Raw genomic sequence first — 17,550 nt, 5'->3', positions numbered from 1 at the left:
AAATGCAAAAAATCAAAAATACTATAAATATAAACAAGTCAACCTGAAAAAGCTTTCAAAAGATACCCATGTAACTACGTAATTTTACCGATTTAAAGATATATCTCAACTCAAGTCTGTAAATTTTGTGTTATTGTATAGAAAATTTACACCCTAGAAAAAATTAATAAAAAACAAGAAATAGTCTAGTGAAATAAAAGAAGCATATTTGGAAGCTTATTAAAAATGTTGGAATAATTATAATGAAAATGAATTTTCCACTTATTAAAAATGTTAGAATAATTATAAAAGAAGCATATTTAGAATCTTATTAAAAAAATAAGAAATGTTAGATTTATTCTTGCACCATAGTTTGTAATGTCAAATGTCAAAAAATTGTTGGTTCTTACTATTCTTAGGAAACTCTTTATTCTTATTTAAACCCTTCTCTCTCTCTGTATATATATATATATTCTTTTAATGATTTAATTTTACATTATCATAAAGCAAATATTATTTTCCATGGTTTCCATGATTTTAATCAAGCAACAACATAAAACTAGTTTATGAGTTTTAGCTCGACTTGCATAAGAGAAAAAATGGAGATTTGGAATAGAGGCTGCAAGTTTAAAGCCGATACCAACCGGGTTTTCAGTGACCGTTCGATTGGTGAGTTTTCTCAGGAACATGAGATGGTGGTTTTGGACTATCTAACGCTGTTTGCGATCGTGGATAGTGCTGCAAACGAAACGAACGAACATGAACAAAGCCTTGTTCATCTTCGTTTGTTAAGGAATTAATATGTTCACGAACGATTCACAAAAACTTACTGAACGGGATTTTATGTTCGTGATTTTTCATTAAGGAAATGAATGTGTTCACAAACACAAATAAATTTGACGGAGACTAGAGATTGAGACCAATGTATTCAGCAATAAGAAAGAAAATAGAAAAACAAAATACAAAAACAATGTGAAAATATGGTTTTTAATTTTATGTTACGAGTAATACATTAAAGAATATAAAATGTTCATGAACAACATATACAAAACATGAACGAACATTGATGAACACATTACCGAATGCTCACAAACACAATTGACCGAACAATGGCTTTGTTCAGGTTCGCATGTTTAACTAAGACCATGTGTAACAGATGAAGCCTCTATGGGGGCATTTTACGTCATGTGACGTCACACCACCATATGACACCATATGAGTGTTTCTTTTCTTTTTTTTTTTTGCTAAAAATGATGTACCTGCTCAAACCATTACCTCATTATTATTAATTTTTATTAAAATATTATTAATTTTTATTAAATAAAATAAAAACCCACCAATCATCTCCTTGCTGGCGCTTTGTGGGAAACACTTTCTCCTCCAAAGCACCTAATGTTCCCGGTGCTTTGGGGCGCCATGAGAGTGGGAAGCGCCCACTTCACATGATGTAATCGAACGGAATTTGTTGTTCATGTTAGTTCATTTATTAAACGGACATATATAAACGAACTTATGTCAAACAGTTCACAAACTGTTCGCTCGCTGAACGTTTAGTTTGTTACTGCCCTAATCACAGACATAAGAGGTCGTCTTTTGCCATTGGGCTTTCGGGTGGGAAAAAAAAGTTAATAATATTGATAAGCAAAATTTGGTAACAAAGTAAAAGGTCGCGGTGCCCTACTAATCCTTGTTATCCGTCGTCTGCTTTTCTTCTTCACTTGTTTCCAATCTCAAACCCTAGACTCAATCAATCAATCAATCAATCAATCAATACATTATTTTATCACTGTTGTTGATGACTTCTTAATTACTTTTTTACACAAACCCACTATCTTATCTTAATTAATAATTATTCCCCTTTTTATCTATCCACTTCTAGGGTTTGTTCTTAATCAACCAATTCTTAATCTTCATACCAAAGTTTCTGTTTTTCGAATCTGGGTTTTGATTTTGATGGATCTAAGTGGGTTTTGAGGATCTTAGCTTTTGATGCCGTGAAACTGTTTCAACTAATTAACTTGTAGTTGAGTTGGTTGTTTGAAGAATAAGTTAGGGTTTAATAATGGATCATGTGATTGGTAGCAAGTTTAAGCTTGGTAGGAAGATTGGTAGTGGATCTTTTGGAGAGCTTTATTTAGGTAATAATAATTTATTTAATTTTATTTAGTTTTTTTTTTAATATTCTATGGTTATGTTGCATTTGTGATTGGTTTTGTTAATATTATTACTTGCAGGAGTGAATCTTCAAACTAAAGAAGAAGTTGCTGTCAAATTGGTATGTGTTTATGGTTTTTTACATTTATGCATGTGATGCATATTAATCATATGTAACTGTGTTTGTTTGCTTAAAGTGGCAAGTAGATTTTGCTATTTAAGGTTTTTGTGTTCTGTTTTGTGTATTACTATTTATGTTATGTGGAAATTTTTTACCAAGTTATGTTTTTAGAGTTTTAAGTTTTAATTAGATTGGAAGACTGTAAATGAGTATTTATAAGGATATAGCTACATTTAGCAAAGTGAATGAATTTAAAACACTTTATATATATAAATAGAATTATTTCAAAAGTTACAGAATTACCAAAGAGTTAGCAACTAGTAGTGAAATTTGTGCTTAAGTTTGACTAAACATAAGAGTAATTAGCTTACATTCAAATGTAAATGCCGTTAAGTTAATGGCTACAGTAACAGAGGTAAAATTTGAGGCTATAGGTTGACCAAACATAAGAGTAAATGACTTAAGTTTAAATGTAAATGGAAGAGTAAAGATCAGTAACTTAATACCTCAAGTAACAGGTAGTAATATCATTCATTTTTTTAATACTGAATTTAAAATTTAATTGATTTTACAGCAATGGCTAGTCAAATAAACCAGCAGAGTAATCAGCTAAAGTTCACCTAAAATATATTTCATTGCTCTTTTCGTGTGTGTGTGGCCTTATTTTGTATGTGTTCTCAGGAATCTGTTAAGACCAAGCACCCGCAGCTTCACTATGAGGCCAAATTGTACATGCTGCTTCAAGGAGGAAGTGAGTTTCATGTTTTTTTATTTTTTATCATTATTCTCATCTTTCTATTTGTATATATATATTGTTTTATTTATGTCAAAACACTAAAGAAACTTATCGTACGCTCTTTTTAAACTAACACAGCTGGTGTTCCACACCTCAAATGGATTGGAGTTGAAGGAGAGTATAATGCTATGGTCATTGATCTTCTTGGACCAAGTTTAGAAGATTTATTTAATTACTGTAATCGCAAGTTCACTTTGAAAACAGTGTTAATGCTTGCAGATCAGATGGTACGTATCACACCTTCTGTAGCTAGTTTAATTGAGCATACTGCATCAACATTTTTTATTGCTTTACGCAGATAAATAGAGTTGAATATATGCATTCAAGAGGTTTTCTTCACCGCGATATAAAACCAGACAACTTTTTGATGGGTTTAGGACGAAAGGCAAATCAGGTATTCTAGTTCACAAGTTATGATCTTTATAATGTTAAATTTGGATAGTTTTGTTTTAAACTTATTTATCAACATATGTCTGTTTGTTTATATTGAAACAGGTTTATATTATAGATTATGGTCTTGCAAAAAAGTATAGAGATGCTCAGACACACAAGCATATACCATACAGGTTTGGAATTGATTATGCCAAAACTTGAATGGAAATGATATTTTTATATTCTTTATTTTGCTTGTTTTGTATCATAACTAATATTTTCTTGTAATTTTTATCAGGGAAAATAAAAATCTTACGGGTACAGCCCGTTACGCGAGTGTTAATACTCACCTTGGTGTTGGTAAGTAATTATGCTCGTTCGGAATATTCCATGATTTAATATTTTTAATAATAATTTTCTCGGCTCAAATTATTTGTCATGATTTTGGTTTATTTATAATTGTAGAGCAAAGCAGGAGGGATGATCTGGAGTCTCTTGGTTACGTGCTCATGTATTTCTTGAGAGGAAGGTTGAATATATAACATTTTATTTAATTCTTTCTTTTTAAAAATTTCCACTAACATTATACCTGTGTTTATGTGGTTGCAGCCTTCCTTGGCAGGGTCTGAAAGCCGGCACTAAGAAGCAAAAGTATGATAAAATTAGTGAAAAGAAGATGATTACTTCTATAGAGGTATTCTTAAGATCAAACATATTCTAAGCACTTCTTGATTATAATTAAGTGACATGGGAATCATAAGAATGCTCATTGTTAACTTCTTAATAAAGTGACTTTTAAATGAACAAAATCTACAGGTGCTCTGCAAGTCTTATCCAACCGAATTCACATCGTATTTTCATTATTGTCGATCATTGCGGTTTGATGACAAACCAGATTACTCTTACCTGAAAAGGCTTTTCCGTGACCTCTTCATTCGAGAAGGTGAAAGTCTGAATACTGTGTTTTAAGAGAATTTGTTGTTGATTCTCAATTCTTTATCATCACATAAACTATGCGTTATCATCGTACCATTATTATTCTTATTATTGTTATTGTTATTGTTAGTTATTGCTATTGAAATAGATCTATGCGCGGTGTTTGTGTTTCAGGTTATCAGTTTGACTATGTTTTTGACTGGACTGTTTTGAAGTATCCTCAAGTTGGTTCAGGTTCCAGTTCTAGAGGACGGGTAAGAATTTCTTATATTATTTTTTATTTCATCAATCATTTAGATGTGCTTTCTGTAATTGTTAACTTCTACTACAAATCAGACTGCTGGCAAATTACCACTGAATCCAGGGCCTTCAGCAGAAAGAGGAGAAAAAACACCAGGTATGTTTTTTTTTGTTTATTTGCACTCTACTTTTTTTTGTAACTCTGTATTTAGGAGTTTTTTTTGTGTGTTGGTATATATATGTGTGTGTGTGTGTGTGTGTATACATATAATGTCAAGATTCTTTATGGTTTGTTTTGAATAATGGATGGTAGCAGGGGTGTTCAATATTCGAATCGGACTTGAAAATTTTGAAATTTGATTTGAATCATATTCGGGATTGTCGAATTTATTTCGAATCTGAATCCAGCTTTAAAATATCAGAATCTGAATATTTGACATTCGATTTGTTGAACACCCCTAGATGGCAGTGTTTGTATAATTATAACTTACAATAATGTGGGGTGGAAAGCCTGGTGATAATTTATATTTATATGTTTTAGTGAGAGCAGAGGTTAAAGATAGATTCCCGGGCACAGTGGAGTCATTTGCTAGACGTTCTGGTTTGCATGGTGATTATACAAGACACAGATCATCAGAACACACAACACCATCTAAAGAAGCGGTGGGTTATTTTAATTACATAACAAAATAATTTCATTCATGCTTAAAATTACATTTTCATTTGTGTATTCAGCATGGCGAGTCAGACAGAACCCGCATTACACGAACAAGTAGTACTTCAAAGCGAGCAGTCATATCAAGCAGCAGACCAAGCTCATCTGGCGAGCCAAGTGAGAGCCGGTCGAAACCGGCTGGGTTCAGGTAGCGGTCGCATATCAACCACTCAAAGGCTCCACTCACAACCCGGGTTCGAGTCCAAGTCATCATCTTTCACACGGGCGGTACCCTCATCAAGAGGTGGTCGTGATGACGCCATGAGAAGCTTTGAACTGTTAACTATTGGCAAGAGGAAATAAAAAGCCGGTTGTTTGGTTGTGGGCTCATCCGAATAACCGTTCTCTCTCATTACAACAGAAATCTTTAAGAAAGATTTATTCCTGATCTTGCGGCTTTGAAGGAAGAGTGTATCTCACTTCGAGGTGGATGTTCATATGCTCTTGTCAAAATGTTTATGTTGAAGAATCATTGAAACTGGATTTGGCTTTTTATTTTCTTGTATTTATGTCTAATCAACCCTACAATTATGTCAGTTCACTTATATTTTGTGGATTAAATTTGAAAGTATGGATATACTCTTGTTTTATTTTTAGGCGTGTGATATTTTTCTTATCAATGTTATATTATATAGGTTTTGTAAAGGTTCCATTTCAAAATTTTTGTATTTAGCAGTTATTGTTAAAGGCAGACAATGATCAAGCAAAGAATATATTTTTTTCTTCAGAGGCAGATAGAAGAATATATTTTTTTCTTCAAAAGCAGATAGAAGAATATATACTGCTGCTTTTTCTTATTGGCCGACAATTGATGCTTTGAGTGTGCAAAACAATACTTGACATGTTGGTCATAAATCTAAATGAACCATTCACAACTTTACCCGTACGTTTCATCAACAATCTCACCTCTACAATCATGGCTGAAATGGTGGTTTCTGCGTTCGTCAATGTGCTCTTTGATAAGCTGGCCTCTGCAGCTTTGAAAAATTGCTCGCTACAACGGAATTGATGCTGAGATGAAGAAATGGCAGAGATCCTTGAAACAAATCCAACGTGTGCTTGCTGATGCTTCTCAGAAGGAGATAACCGATGATTCTGTGAAAAAAGGGCTGAAAGATCTGCATCATTTAGCTTATGACATAGATGACGTACTCGATGGTTGGGTTACCGAAGCCATGAGTCGTGAGTTCACCCACGACTCAAGAACCATCAGCAGCAAGGTAAGAAAGCTAATCCCATGTTGCACAAATTTCTCACGGAGTACCACGATGCTTGCCCAGTTAGATGATATTAACAACAAACTAGAATATCTAGTTAAGCAGAAAGATGATTTTGGTTTGAGAGTAGAGGTGGATTCCAGGCCAAAAATTAATAACAATAATAATAATAGAAGATTACAATCGTCTGTTGTTGATCTATCTGGTATTGTTGGAAGGCAAGCTGAGAAAGAAGCATTGGTCCAAAATTTATTGTCACTGGCTGCTGAACCATGTGGTCAAAACTATGGCGTTGTTCCCATAGTTGGTATGGGCGGGGTTGGGAAAACTACTCTTGCAAGACTTGTGTATGACGAAAAAGAAGTCAAGGATCACTTTGAACTCAAGGCATGGGTTTGTGTCTCCGATGAGTTTGATGGATTTCGTATAAGCAAAGAGATCTTTGAAGCTATGGCAAAGATAAACAAAGAGTTTACAAATTTTAATTTGCTTCAAGAAGCCCTTAGAGATCACATAAGGGGGAAACGATTTTTATTGGTGTTAGATGATGTATGGAGTGAGAGTTATGAGGATTGGAAAACCCTGGTTGCCCCATTTCATGCATGCGCTCCTGGAAGCAAAATCATCATGACAACACGGAAGGATCAATTGCTCAAACACTTGGTTTGCAATCCTCTAAACAAGCAATTGCACAGCCTGTTAGACGACGATGCTCTGTCTTTAGTTGCTCGACATGCATTAGGTGTAAATAACTTTGATTCACATTCGTCACTCCGACCATATGCTGAAGGTATTGTGAAAAAATGTGGGGGATTACCTTTGGCTTTGATAGCAATTGGCAGATTGTTGAGAACAAAAAATGATGAAATAGAGCACTGGAAGGAAGTGTCAAACAGCGAGATATGGAGACTAAAAGATGAAGGTGGAATTCTCCCGGCCCTTAGAATAAGTTACCATGATCTTTCTGCACCCTTGAAGCAGTTATTTGCATACTGCTCCTTGTTCCCTACAGATTACCAGTTTGACAAAGAGGAATTGGTTTTATTATGGATGGCCGAAGGATTTTTGCATCTACCAACCCCAAGCGGTTTAACCGAAGAACTATCGGGTCATATATTATTTGAAGAGTTGTTGTCAAGGTCATTTTTTCAACGTGCGCCTAATAATTAATCGTTGTTTGTGATGCATGACTTGATAAATGAGTTGGCAACAACTGTTTCTAGTGAGTTTTTTTAAGGGTAGACAATGAGACAGAGAAGAATATTAAGAAGGAAATGCTGGAAAAGTATCGTCATATGTCATTTGGTAGTGAGGATTATGTACCTAACAAGAAGTTTGAGGCATTCACAAGAGCCAAAAGTGTAAGGACATTCTTGGCAACGTCTATTGGGGTGGATAACAAATGGAAACGTTTCTACTTATCAAATAAGGTTCTTGTTGACTTATTTCGTGAGTTATCATTATTAAGGGTTCTATCCTTGAGTAATTTTGAAATAAGCGAGGTACCAGAGACCATTGGTACTTTAAGACACTTGAGGTATATTAATCTATCTCGAACTAGAATCACACATCTACCGGAAAACGTGTGCAATCTCTATAACTTAGAGACATTGATCCTAGTCAGCTGTAATCAATTAAATCAGTTGCCTAATAACTTCTTGAAGCTTAAAAATCTGCGACATCTTGACATTAGAGACACTCCGTCTTTGAGTCAAATGCCATTAGGGGTTGGTGAGTTGAAAAGCCTACAAACCCTCTCGAAAATTATCATCGGAGATGAAAGCCAATTTAAAATTTCCAAACTTAAAGATTTCAATAATCTAAGTGGGAAAATTTCCATTTTAGGTTTGGACAAAGTGGAAAATGCAGTTCAAGCACATGAGGCGAACTTCTCACAAAAACAGTTTAGTGAGTTGGAGCTTGTATGGAGTGATGAGCCATATGGTTCAAGAAACAAAGTGCTTGAAAAAGAGTTCTTAAGGAGAAAAGATACCAATGCTTGAAAAGGTCTGGATATACAATTGGGCGAATCTGAAATCAATTAGTGAACTCAACTGCTTGGTTCGCCTCACAGAATTGAGAATAGAAGATTGTGAAAGTCTGGAGTCATTTCCTGACTATGAGCTTCCCAATGTGACCTTGTTAAAGACACTAGAAGTAACAAATTGTCCAAGAATGGATGCTTCTTTCCCTCGTGGGCTTTGGCCTCCCAATTTATGTTCCCTAACAATAGGTAAGTTGAAGAAGCCCATTTCAGAGTGGGGGCCACAAAACTTTCCAGGATGACTTGTGGAACTATGGTTAGATGGGTTCGGGGATGCTTGTAGTAGTAATGAATTATTTTCTACTCGTCATCTTCTTCCTTCCTCTCTTACTCAACTTACAATTACTAAATTTGAGAAATTGGAGTCATTTACGTTTACGATGGGATTCCAACACCTCCAATCTCTCTTTTTTGACGATTGCCGCAAACTGAAGAAATTGCCGCATCCACAACACCTCCCCTCCCTCCAGCATCTCACTTTTAGTCATTGCCCTGAAATGACGGATCTACCCCAAGGACTGCTTTCTTCACTTTTGAGATTACAATTCCTCAATTGCCCAGGTCTGAAAGAGGCACTTGCTGGAACCTCGTATCCTGAAGAAACACTAAATGACCCCGGCAGATTATGGATAATCTTGGGTTAAGTAGATGTTTCCCACGAGGGTTAGGTCCGGCAAAGATGGTTATTCTTCTTGACATGCAAAACAGACACCGTGAGCTCGTCACTGAGAAGGGGGGGGGGTTGAAGGGGGGGGGGGGGGTTCCTCCTTGTGACCACCCTCCGGCGTGAGAATCAGACTAGATTGCTCTGAATATAAGTGTATATTAAGAGAAATAGCTGGAGAAGATCAGATGATGATACCGTTCCAAGGTGTTGGAGTATTTATAGCCGAAGGTAGGTTTCCAAGCAGGTACGGCCAGCTGTATAATATTCCTTTTCCACCAACTACGGGCTATGTACGTGCCACGATGGGAGTTGGTGGGTAGGCAGCGGCTGATAGTGACATGGCCGGCTGTATACTATTCCTTTTCCACCAACTACGGGCTATGTACGTGCCACGATGGGAGCTGGTGGGTAGGCAGCGGCTGATAGTGACGTTTTGTACTAGAGCGTGCTCCTCCTCGTACTATTGTCGGTGAGCTGTCACCCTGTGATTGGTTCATGGGCTACTTTGGTCAGATCTTGTCTATTTTGTCCATACCTTGGCAGGTATAGTACAAAAGATCTTCCAGAAGCGTACGGACTGGCTCTTTTGGGCAGGAATATTCCCGCCTTGCTCATTCCTTCTTCCGGTGACATTGCTGAAGTATAAGAGTTAGTGCCTCATGCGTGTAGCCTTACCGTTAGTGCGGGTAGCCTTCCTTCTTGGCTTGTACCCATAGCTGCGGGAACAGGCAGGGTGCTGTACCAAGGGAGGCTTTCCTGCGGGAACAACTGGCTTACTGCGTGTAAGGTCTTCATCTTTCTGAGCATGGTGGGTCCTGCGGGACCAGTTAGTCTTTGCGCAGACGTACCTCTTCAAGGTGTGACCTGCGGGTCCAACTGGGCTTTGCGGGGACCTACCTCTTCAAGTCCCCCCAGTCCATTGTTCTTCTCATGAATTGTTAATAAGTGAGGTGAACTTTTGGACTTTAAGCAAGGGGTTTTAAAGAGGTTTTTGTTTTTTAAGGTTTTCCGTGGGGATTATTCCCGCGGTTTTCCTAATGTCACTTGCAGAAATTCCCGACTTTTCTGCCTGATCTTTGGTTATGATGCGGGTAGGTGTTTAACCTCTTCGCAAGTCGGGAGCGTTGACTTTCACTTGTATAGACTCTTCACGAGGTTTTGGTAGTTTTGGACATAGTGATCAGTTATGTTAAACTACCAATTCCACCTTGAAGTTTCAAACAATCTAGTTGTCCACGTTTCCGGCCATGCGGAGGTGTTATTTCCCTTTCCACAAGCATGGCCCACAAGATCCTTCTTGGCTTCAATTCCCTGCAAGTGCTAAGTATGTGAAGGGTTTCGCCTTGACACTGTACCCGCACTTGTCTTATGGTTTTTTGCTTCCCAAGGTGAGGGGGTATATTCCCTCTTATTTTTGAATCTTTTTGAATCTTTTTGAAATTCGAAGAGTTGGTGAAAGGATAAGAACAGTCCAAACTGTTGAAGGGACGTTAGCGTCTTCCGACGGTTTCTTCTGACAGTTCAGGATGTGCAGGAAGTTATGGCGACGTGACAGTATATGGTCATTCCAGACGCTTTTTCAGGCGCGTGGGCGCGAGTTTCTGGGCACGTGGGCGCGAATTTTACGGCACGCGTCCTGTCGACAGCTGTTGCCAGCTTGCGCTTTCCACGTGTCGCCATTTCATTGCACCTGCACTTCCTCTCTCCTCCGCATTAAATTCATCGCATTCATTGCGATGAGTATATAAAGGGGGGAGATGGTGCATTTCAATTCACACCTTCACTTCACTCTTCTTCTTCTAATCGATTTCCAGCGAATACTCTAACTTTTCTGTCGAGCATTCTCCTGAAATTGATCTACATGTAACATTTGCGTAATTGAGCTCCATTCCATGTTCTTGGGATGGGGGGTGCCATCGAGCCTTTCGAGCCGGTATGCGCCTTTTCCCAAAACTTCTTTGATAATGAATGGCTCTTCCCAAACCGGGGCCAGCTTTCCTGGGCGCTCTTGGTTTGAAGGTTCGTTGTTACGCAGTATGTAGTCTCCGATATTGAAGTTGCAGAGTTTTACCTGCGTATTGTAGTACTTTTGCATTTGTCGTTTGTAATTCTCTTCAAGCGCTGCGGCTAAGTCTATGCGTTCTTCGGTTAGCATAAGGTCTAACCGTCTTTCCGCATCATTGTCTTCTGGTTGAGCCAAGTCCCTTGGTGAGGGTAGACCAATTTCGACCGGGACCATGGCTTCAGTGCCATAGGTGAGGCTGAACGGGGTTTCTCCCGTACTTGCCTTTTTCAGCGTTCTGTTTGCCCAAAGGACGTGTGGAACTTCGTCCACCCAGCCGGATCTATGTTCCAAGAGTCTTTTCTTTATGCCGTCGACGATGCTCTTATTTGCTCTTTCCACCTCACCATTACCCTGCGGGTGCGCCACTGAGGTAAAGGTGTGGGTGATTTGAAGTTCTTCCAGCCACTTTTGTAGCTTCTTGTCAGCAAAGTTGGTGCCGTTATCGCTCACCAAATTCTGTGGAAGTCCAAAACGACAAATAATAAATTCCCAAATAATTTTTTTGATATGTTTTGCGGTTGTTTGGGCTAAGGGTTTTGCTTCTATCCACTTGGTGAAGTAATCGATAGCTACCACTAGGAACTGAACGTTCCCTGCTGCTGTGGGAAACGGGCCCGTCACATCGATGGCCCACTTCTGAAATGGCCATGAAGAAGTGACTGGAACAAGTTCATTTTTTGGGCGATGCGTGTTGGGTGCGTAAAGTTGGCAGGACCTGCATTTCCTGATGCCAGCGCATCCGTATGCATCCCCGGCCAAAAGTATCCCGCGTTGTTTAGCTTAGCTACAACTGCGCGTGGACCTGCGTGTACTCTGCAGATGCCTTCGTGTACTTCCCTTAGGAGGTAATCAGCATCTTGGTTGTCCACGCATCTTAGGAGTGGGCCAAGAAAATTACGCCTGTAAAGTATGTCATCAACGAGTTGATAGTTCAGTGCTTTACAGCGTATCTTTCTTGCCTGTGTTTTTGACTCTGGTAGTATACCCGCCGCAAGGTAATTTATGATTGGTGTCATCCACGTTTCCGTGCCGGTTTGGATGACACAAATTTCCTTGTGCGGGACTTATGGTGTTCCAAGGAGTTCAATGCGGATGTCCTTTCCCAATTGGGTGAAGGCTAACGATGCAAGCTTGCTTAACGCATCCGCAGATTTGTTTTCGCTTCGCTTGACGTGTATGACTTTACAATCGTTGAAATCGCGCATAAGGGCTTTTGCTTGTGCGAGGTACAGGGCCATTGTGTCGTTCACGGCCGTGTGCGTCCCGTCTATTTGGTTGGCTATTAACATGGAATCCACGTGGGCTTCCAAGTTTTTCACTCCCATCTTACGCGCAATTCTCAATCCGGCCAAGAATGCTTCGTACTCCGCTTCGTTATTCGTACTTGGAAAATCCAGTCGAATAGCATAAGTGTACTCTTGGCCTGCTGGGTTGGTTAGTATCAACCCTGCGCCTGAACCCTCGTTGTTGGCTGCTCCATCTGTGTAGAGTCGCCAGACATCATCAATGTCCTGTGCTGGAGAGGGTTGAGCCTCTTCCTGGCACTCTTTCTCCCGCGAAGCGGGGACTTCTGCAATAAATTCGGCCAAGACCTGGCCTTTTATGGCTGGTCTTGGCTTGTACTTTATCGCATATTCTCCCAATTCTATTGCCCATTTGGCTAGGCGTCCTGACAACTCGGGTTTGCCTAGAACTTTTGCAAGTTTGAAGTTGGTGAGAATGGTGATTGGGTGACATTGGAAATACCGTCTTAACCTGCGTGAAGCCTGTACGAGTGCTAAGACTAATTTTTCCAAAGTAGAGTACCGGGTTTCTACGTCTGTTAAGACGCGGCTAACATAGTAGATGGGCATCTGGATGCCTTTTCGTTCTACTAGCAGGACTGCCCCGGTTGCTCTATCTGTGGCGGAGAGGTATAGGATTAACTCCCCCGCTTCTGGTGCTGTGAGCATTGGGAGTTCGATCAAGCGTGACCGAATCTCTTGAAAAGCTGCTTCCGCTTCTGGTGTCCAGCGGAAGTGCGTTTTCTTTAAACAGTTTCTCAATGTTGACACGAATGAGAACGACCTATCCGCATGATTCGCCAAAAAGCGGTTAAGTGCAACTAGTCGTCCATTCAGTGTCTGAGCTTGTTTGATGGTAGTAGGTGATTCCATTTTGATAATGGCTTCGACCTTTTCAGGGTTTGCTCTGAAGCCATCTTTGGTAACGATGACTCCTAAGAACTTCACTTCTTCCATTCCAAAAGAACACTTGCTCGGGTTGAGCTTCATGTTTATCTTTCTGAGCGTGTTGAAAGTTTCTACGATGTCTTTCAACATCGCTTCTGGCTCAGGGCTTTTGGTGACCAAGTCATCCATGTAAACTTCCAAGTTCCTCCCAATTTAGGCATGAAACTCTTTGTCCATCAGGCGTTGGTATGTGGACCCGGCATTCTTAAGTCCGAATGGCATCATTTGATAACAAAACGTGCCATCGGGCGTCCGAAATGCGGTTTTGTCCTGATCGTCAACGGCCATGTGGATTTGATGGTATCCCTTATACGCATCAAGGAAGCATTTAAGGCGAACGGTGCTAATGAATCAACCTTAAGGTCAATTTCGGGTAATGGGTAACAATCTTTGGGGCATGCTTTGTTTAGGTCTTTGAAATCTATGCACATGCGCCATTGTTTGTTAGATTTCGGTACCATGACGGGATTTGCAACCCATGTTTGATATCTACTAACGCGTACGATGCCCGCATCAAGGAGTTCCTTGACTTGGGTTCTACACGCGTTAGCCTGTTCCGCCCCCATTACTCGACGCTTTTGTATGACCGGCGTAAAAGCCGGGTCACACTTGAGCTTATGCTCTGCCTTACTTCGAGGTACACCAGTCATGTCAGCTGGTGTCCACGCGAAGATGTCAGCGTTTTTCTGTAGTAAGCGTTTGAGCAAGGTGCGTGTGGGATCGGTGATTGTTGGGCCAATGGTAACAGCCTGGTCAGGGTATTTGCCATTGAAGGCCCATTCTTCTGGTTCGGTAATGGTTGGTTTAGCCATCTTTGGTTTGGGTTTAGATGAGACAGATGCGATGCATACATGGGGAATACCGGTGATCATCGCTACACCCTCAGCTGTTGGCCACCCCATCATGCCGTGGACTGAAGATACCACGGCATTGAATCTTGCCATCCCGTCTCTCCCGAAGAGAATGTCGTATGTGTGGTGTGGCTTCCTCATTACGACGAAGTCCACGTCTTCTGTGCGGGAGTGTTTCCCGTCCGTGAGAGTGACGGGGAAAGATAGGATACCCAGGGGGGTGTTTGTGCTGCCATCGAACCCTTCCATCGAGGCGTAGACCGTTTCCAGGCGTTCTTTGTCTTCGTCGTCTAGCTTGTCGAAGAACTGCCTGTACATGACCGTTGACGAAGCGCCGTTATCAGCAAGAGTGCGGGAAGTGATGTAGTGCCCCAGCTGGCTTTTGATGACTATAGGGCCTTCTTTGTTGGGCCCTCCTGGCACTCGCGGGAAGCGCAATTCAGCTTCCTTCCACGCACATGGTTCTGTCGTTCGTCGTTTTCTTCCTCTGACGTTACCATGAACCATGTGAATGCTGATGTCGATGGGCTTTCGTCCGTTGCCCTTGTACCGATTATCATTTCTCCCCCCATTCTTGATTGATGCCACAAGGTGTGTAAGTTTTCCATCTTTGACGAATGTTTCGACAATATCCTTCAAAGATGTACACTCCTCGGTGGTGTGGCCCTTTGTCCCTGGAAGTCACAGGATTTGCTCTGATCAGCGTTATGGCGCTGTCGGATCATTGGAGCTTTTGGCCATGGGAGTTTCTCAGTGGCAAATATCTCTGTGACGCTTTTGGTGAGTGGCGTCCATCTAGGATTCCGGCTTGATGAGTGCGTGTTATCCCTTCCGCCTAATAGAGGGCGAGAGCTGGATGAGGTGTCAAAGTTTACCCTTGACTGCCAAATACCAAGCTTCCTCTTCTTGTTTTGTCGGGCGGTGCGGACATTATTCTCTCTGGTCCTTTGCGTGTAGAGGTTTGTACTCTGGGGGAGATTCCTACCCAGTTGCTTCTCCGTTTCGGCAAAGCGCTTGGCTGCCGTCATGATGGCATCCCATGTGGATGGCATGCCGTCTTTACCCGTGAGCGTGCGGATAAGCTCTGGGTATTCAACGCCCTGGATGAAAGCGGCGCGAACAAGATCTTCACTTATGGTGCCCAGACTCAGCTTCTTTGAGTTGAAGCGAGTGATGAAGTCTAACAAAGATTCATCCTCCTCTCTAACGCAGTTATGGATCGTCCACTGCTCTTCAGTATATTTTCTCTGTTGACTGAAGTGTTGGCTGAACTTGTGCTGGAAGTCCGCCCAATCGTAGATGTGGTGGACCGGTAAACGATCAAACCACGCCCTGGCCGCTCCGACCAGCGTCATCTGGAACATATAACACCACGTGGGTTCCGTCCAGTTGCTGACGGTTGCCCCCGCTATGAATCTGTTCAAGTGATTGTCTGGGTCGGATATGCCATCATAAGTGCCGATGTTGGACATCTGTTTGGCACTCTTCGGGGCGATTGCTTCCGCAATGTCCCTTGCAAACTTGGACGTTCCCGCATTTGCAACAGTTGGCCTGAAGGTTTTTGAGAAGTCACGTGGGTTTCCCCCCGCGTTCCTTGGTTTAAAGGTTTCTCCAAAATTTCTTCTCGGCTGGAAGTCCGTTTCCTTACGCTTCCCTTTCGCCCTATGACGAGGGTTTGCGTCGCTGTCGGACTCCTCCCAGTCATCGTCTAAGTACTCGCAATCATTGCTCATATTGAGCTGTTGTCGAGTGCTTCCGAATTCGTCATTAGCCTGTTGGAGTGAACGTAAACGTTCATCCAACTCAGCTTGGAATTCTTTCTGACGTGCTTCTGCCCACGCTTTAACTTGATCAAGTGTTTGGCGGGGGAGCCTCGTCTGTTGTTTCTCCAACTGGGTATCAATGAATCCCAGGGGAGGATTGTTTACTGCACTTGTCCCGGCTTGGGTAACCGGGGTAGTGTTCGTAAAAATTGTGTACTCGCCGGTGTTCCCCCAGTAGCTGGGGTTACGGTTACCGGAATTTCTTGGTCACTCGTTGGCCTTGGCATCGGAGTAACCTTAACCATCTTTCCAAAGGTTTTGAAAAAACTGAGAGAGAATTAGTTCTAGCTTTATGCACGGATGACGCCAATGAAAAACACTAAATGACCCCAGCAGATTATGGATAATCTTAGGGTTAAGTAGATGTTTCCCACGAGGGTTAGGTCCGGCAAAGATGGTTATTTTTCTTGACCTGCAAAACAGACACCGTGAGCTCGTCACTGAGAAGGGGGGGGGGTGTTCCTCCTTGTGACCACCCTCCGGCGTGAGAATCAGACTAGATTGCTCTGAATATAAGTGTATATTAAGAGAAATAGCTGGAGAAGAACAGATGATGATACCGTTCCAAGGTGTTGGAGTATTTATAGCCGAAGGTAGGTTTCCAAGCAGGTACGACCAGCTGTATAATATTCATTTTCCACCAACTACGGGCTATGTACGTGCCACGATGGGAGTTGGTGGGTAGGCAGCGGCTGATAGTGACATGGCCGGCTGTATACTATTCCTTTTCCACCAACTACGGGCTATGTACGTGCCACGATGGGAGCTGGTGGGTAGGCAGCGGCTGATAGTGACGTTTTGTACTAGAGCGTGCTCCTCCTCGTACTATTGTCGGTGAGCTGTCACCCTGTGATTGGTTCATGGGCTACTTTGGTCAGATCTTGTCTATTTTGTCCATACCTTGGCAGGTATAGTACAAAAGATCTTCCAGAAGCGTACGGACTGGCTCTTTTGGGCGGGAATATTCCCGCCTTGCTCATTCATTCTTCCGGTGACATTGCTGAAGTATAAGAGTTAGTGCCTCATGCGTGTAGCCTTACCGTTAGTGAGGGTAGCCTTCCTTCTTGGCTTGTACCCATAGCTGCGGGAACAGGCAGGGTGCTGTACCAAGGGAGGCTTTCCTGCGGGAACAACTGGCTTACTGCGTGTAAGGTCTTCATCTCTCTGAGCGAGGTGGGTCCTGCGGGACTAGTTAGTCTTTGCGCAGACGTACCTCTTCAAGGTGTGACTTGCGGGTCCAACTGGGCTTTGCGGGGACCTACCTCTTCATCTCCCATATCCCCTGTTTTAGCACAAACAATGTGGACTATCTCCATTCATAAAATTCTTGTTTTTTGAT

The 17,550-nt window shown here is 41.5% G+C and overlaps 2 pseudogenes across 1 annotated transcript; both read left to right on the top strand.

Annotated features, from left to right (window-relative positions):
- Positions 1-1,665: 1,665 nt before the first annotated feature.
- LOC143548061 (casein kinase 1-like protein 10) lies at positions 1,666-5,895 on the top strand (annotated as a pseudogene). The gene is made up of 14 exons (XR_013137880.1): positions 1,666-2,117; positions 2,214-2,254; positions 2,936-3,005; positions 3,129-3,277; positions 3,349-3,444; positions 3,546-3,616; positions 3,721-3,782; positions 3,888-3,951; positions 4,032-4,116; positions 4,239-4,365; positions 4,533-4,612; positions 4,695-4,755; positions 5,140-5,261; positions 5,334-5,895. The product of XR_013137880.1 is annotated as a casein kinase 1-like protein 10 (transcript).
- A 313-nt stretch (positions 5,896-6,208) lies between these two features.
- LOC143548066 (putative disease resistance RPP13-like protein 1) lies at positions 6,209-8,533 on the top strand (annotated as a pseudogene).
- The last annotated feature ends 9,017 nt before the right edge of the window (positions 8,534-17,550 follow it).

Source organism: Bidens hawaiensis, unplaced genomic scaffold (genome assembly GCF_021521415.1).
Source record: "Bidens hawaiensis isolate Kalapana, Puna unplaced genomic scaffold, B.hawaiensis_p1.1 tig00014902_1, whole genome shotgun sequence".
NCBI lineage: Eukaryota > Viridiplantae > Streptophyta > Magnoliopsida > Asterales > Asteraceae > Bidens > Bidens hawaiensis.
Note: the sequence above shows the minus strand (reverse complement) of the source record. Positions and strands in the feature narration are given on the sequence as shown.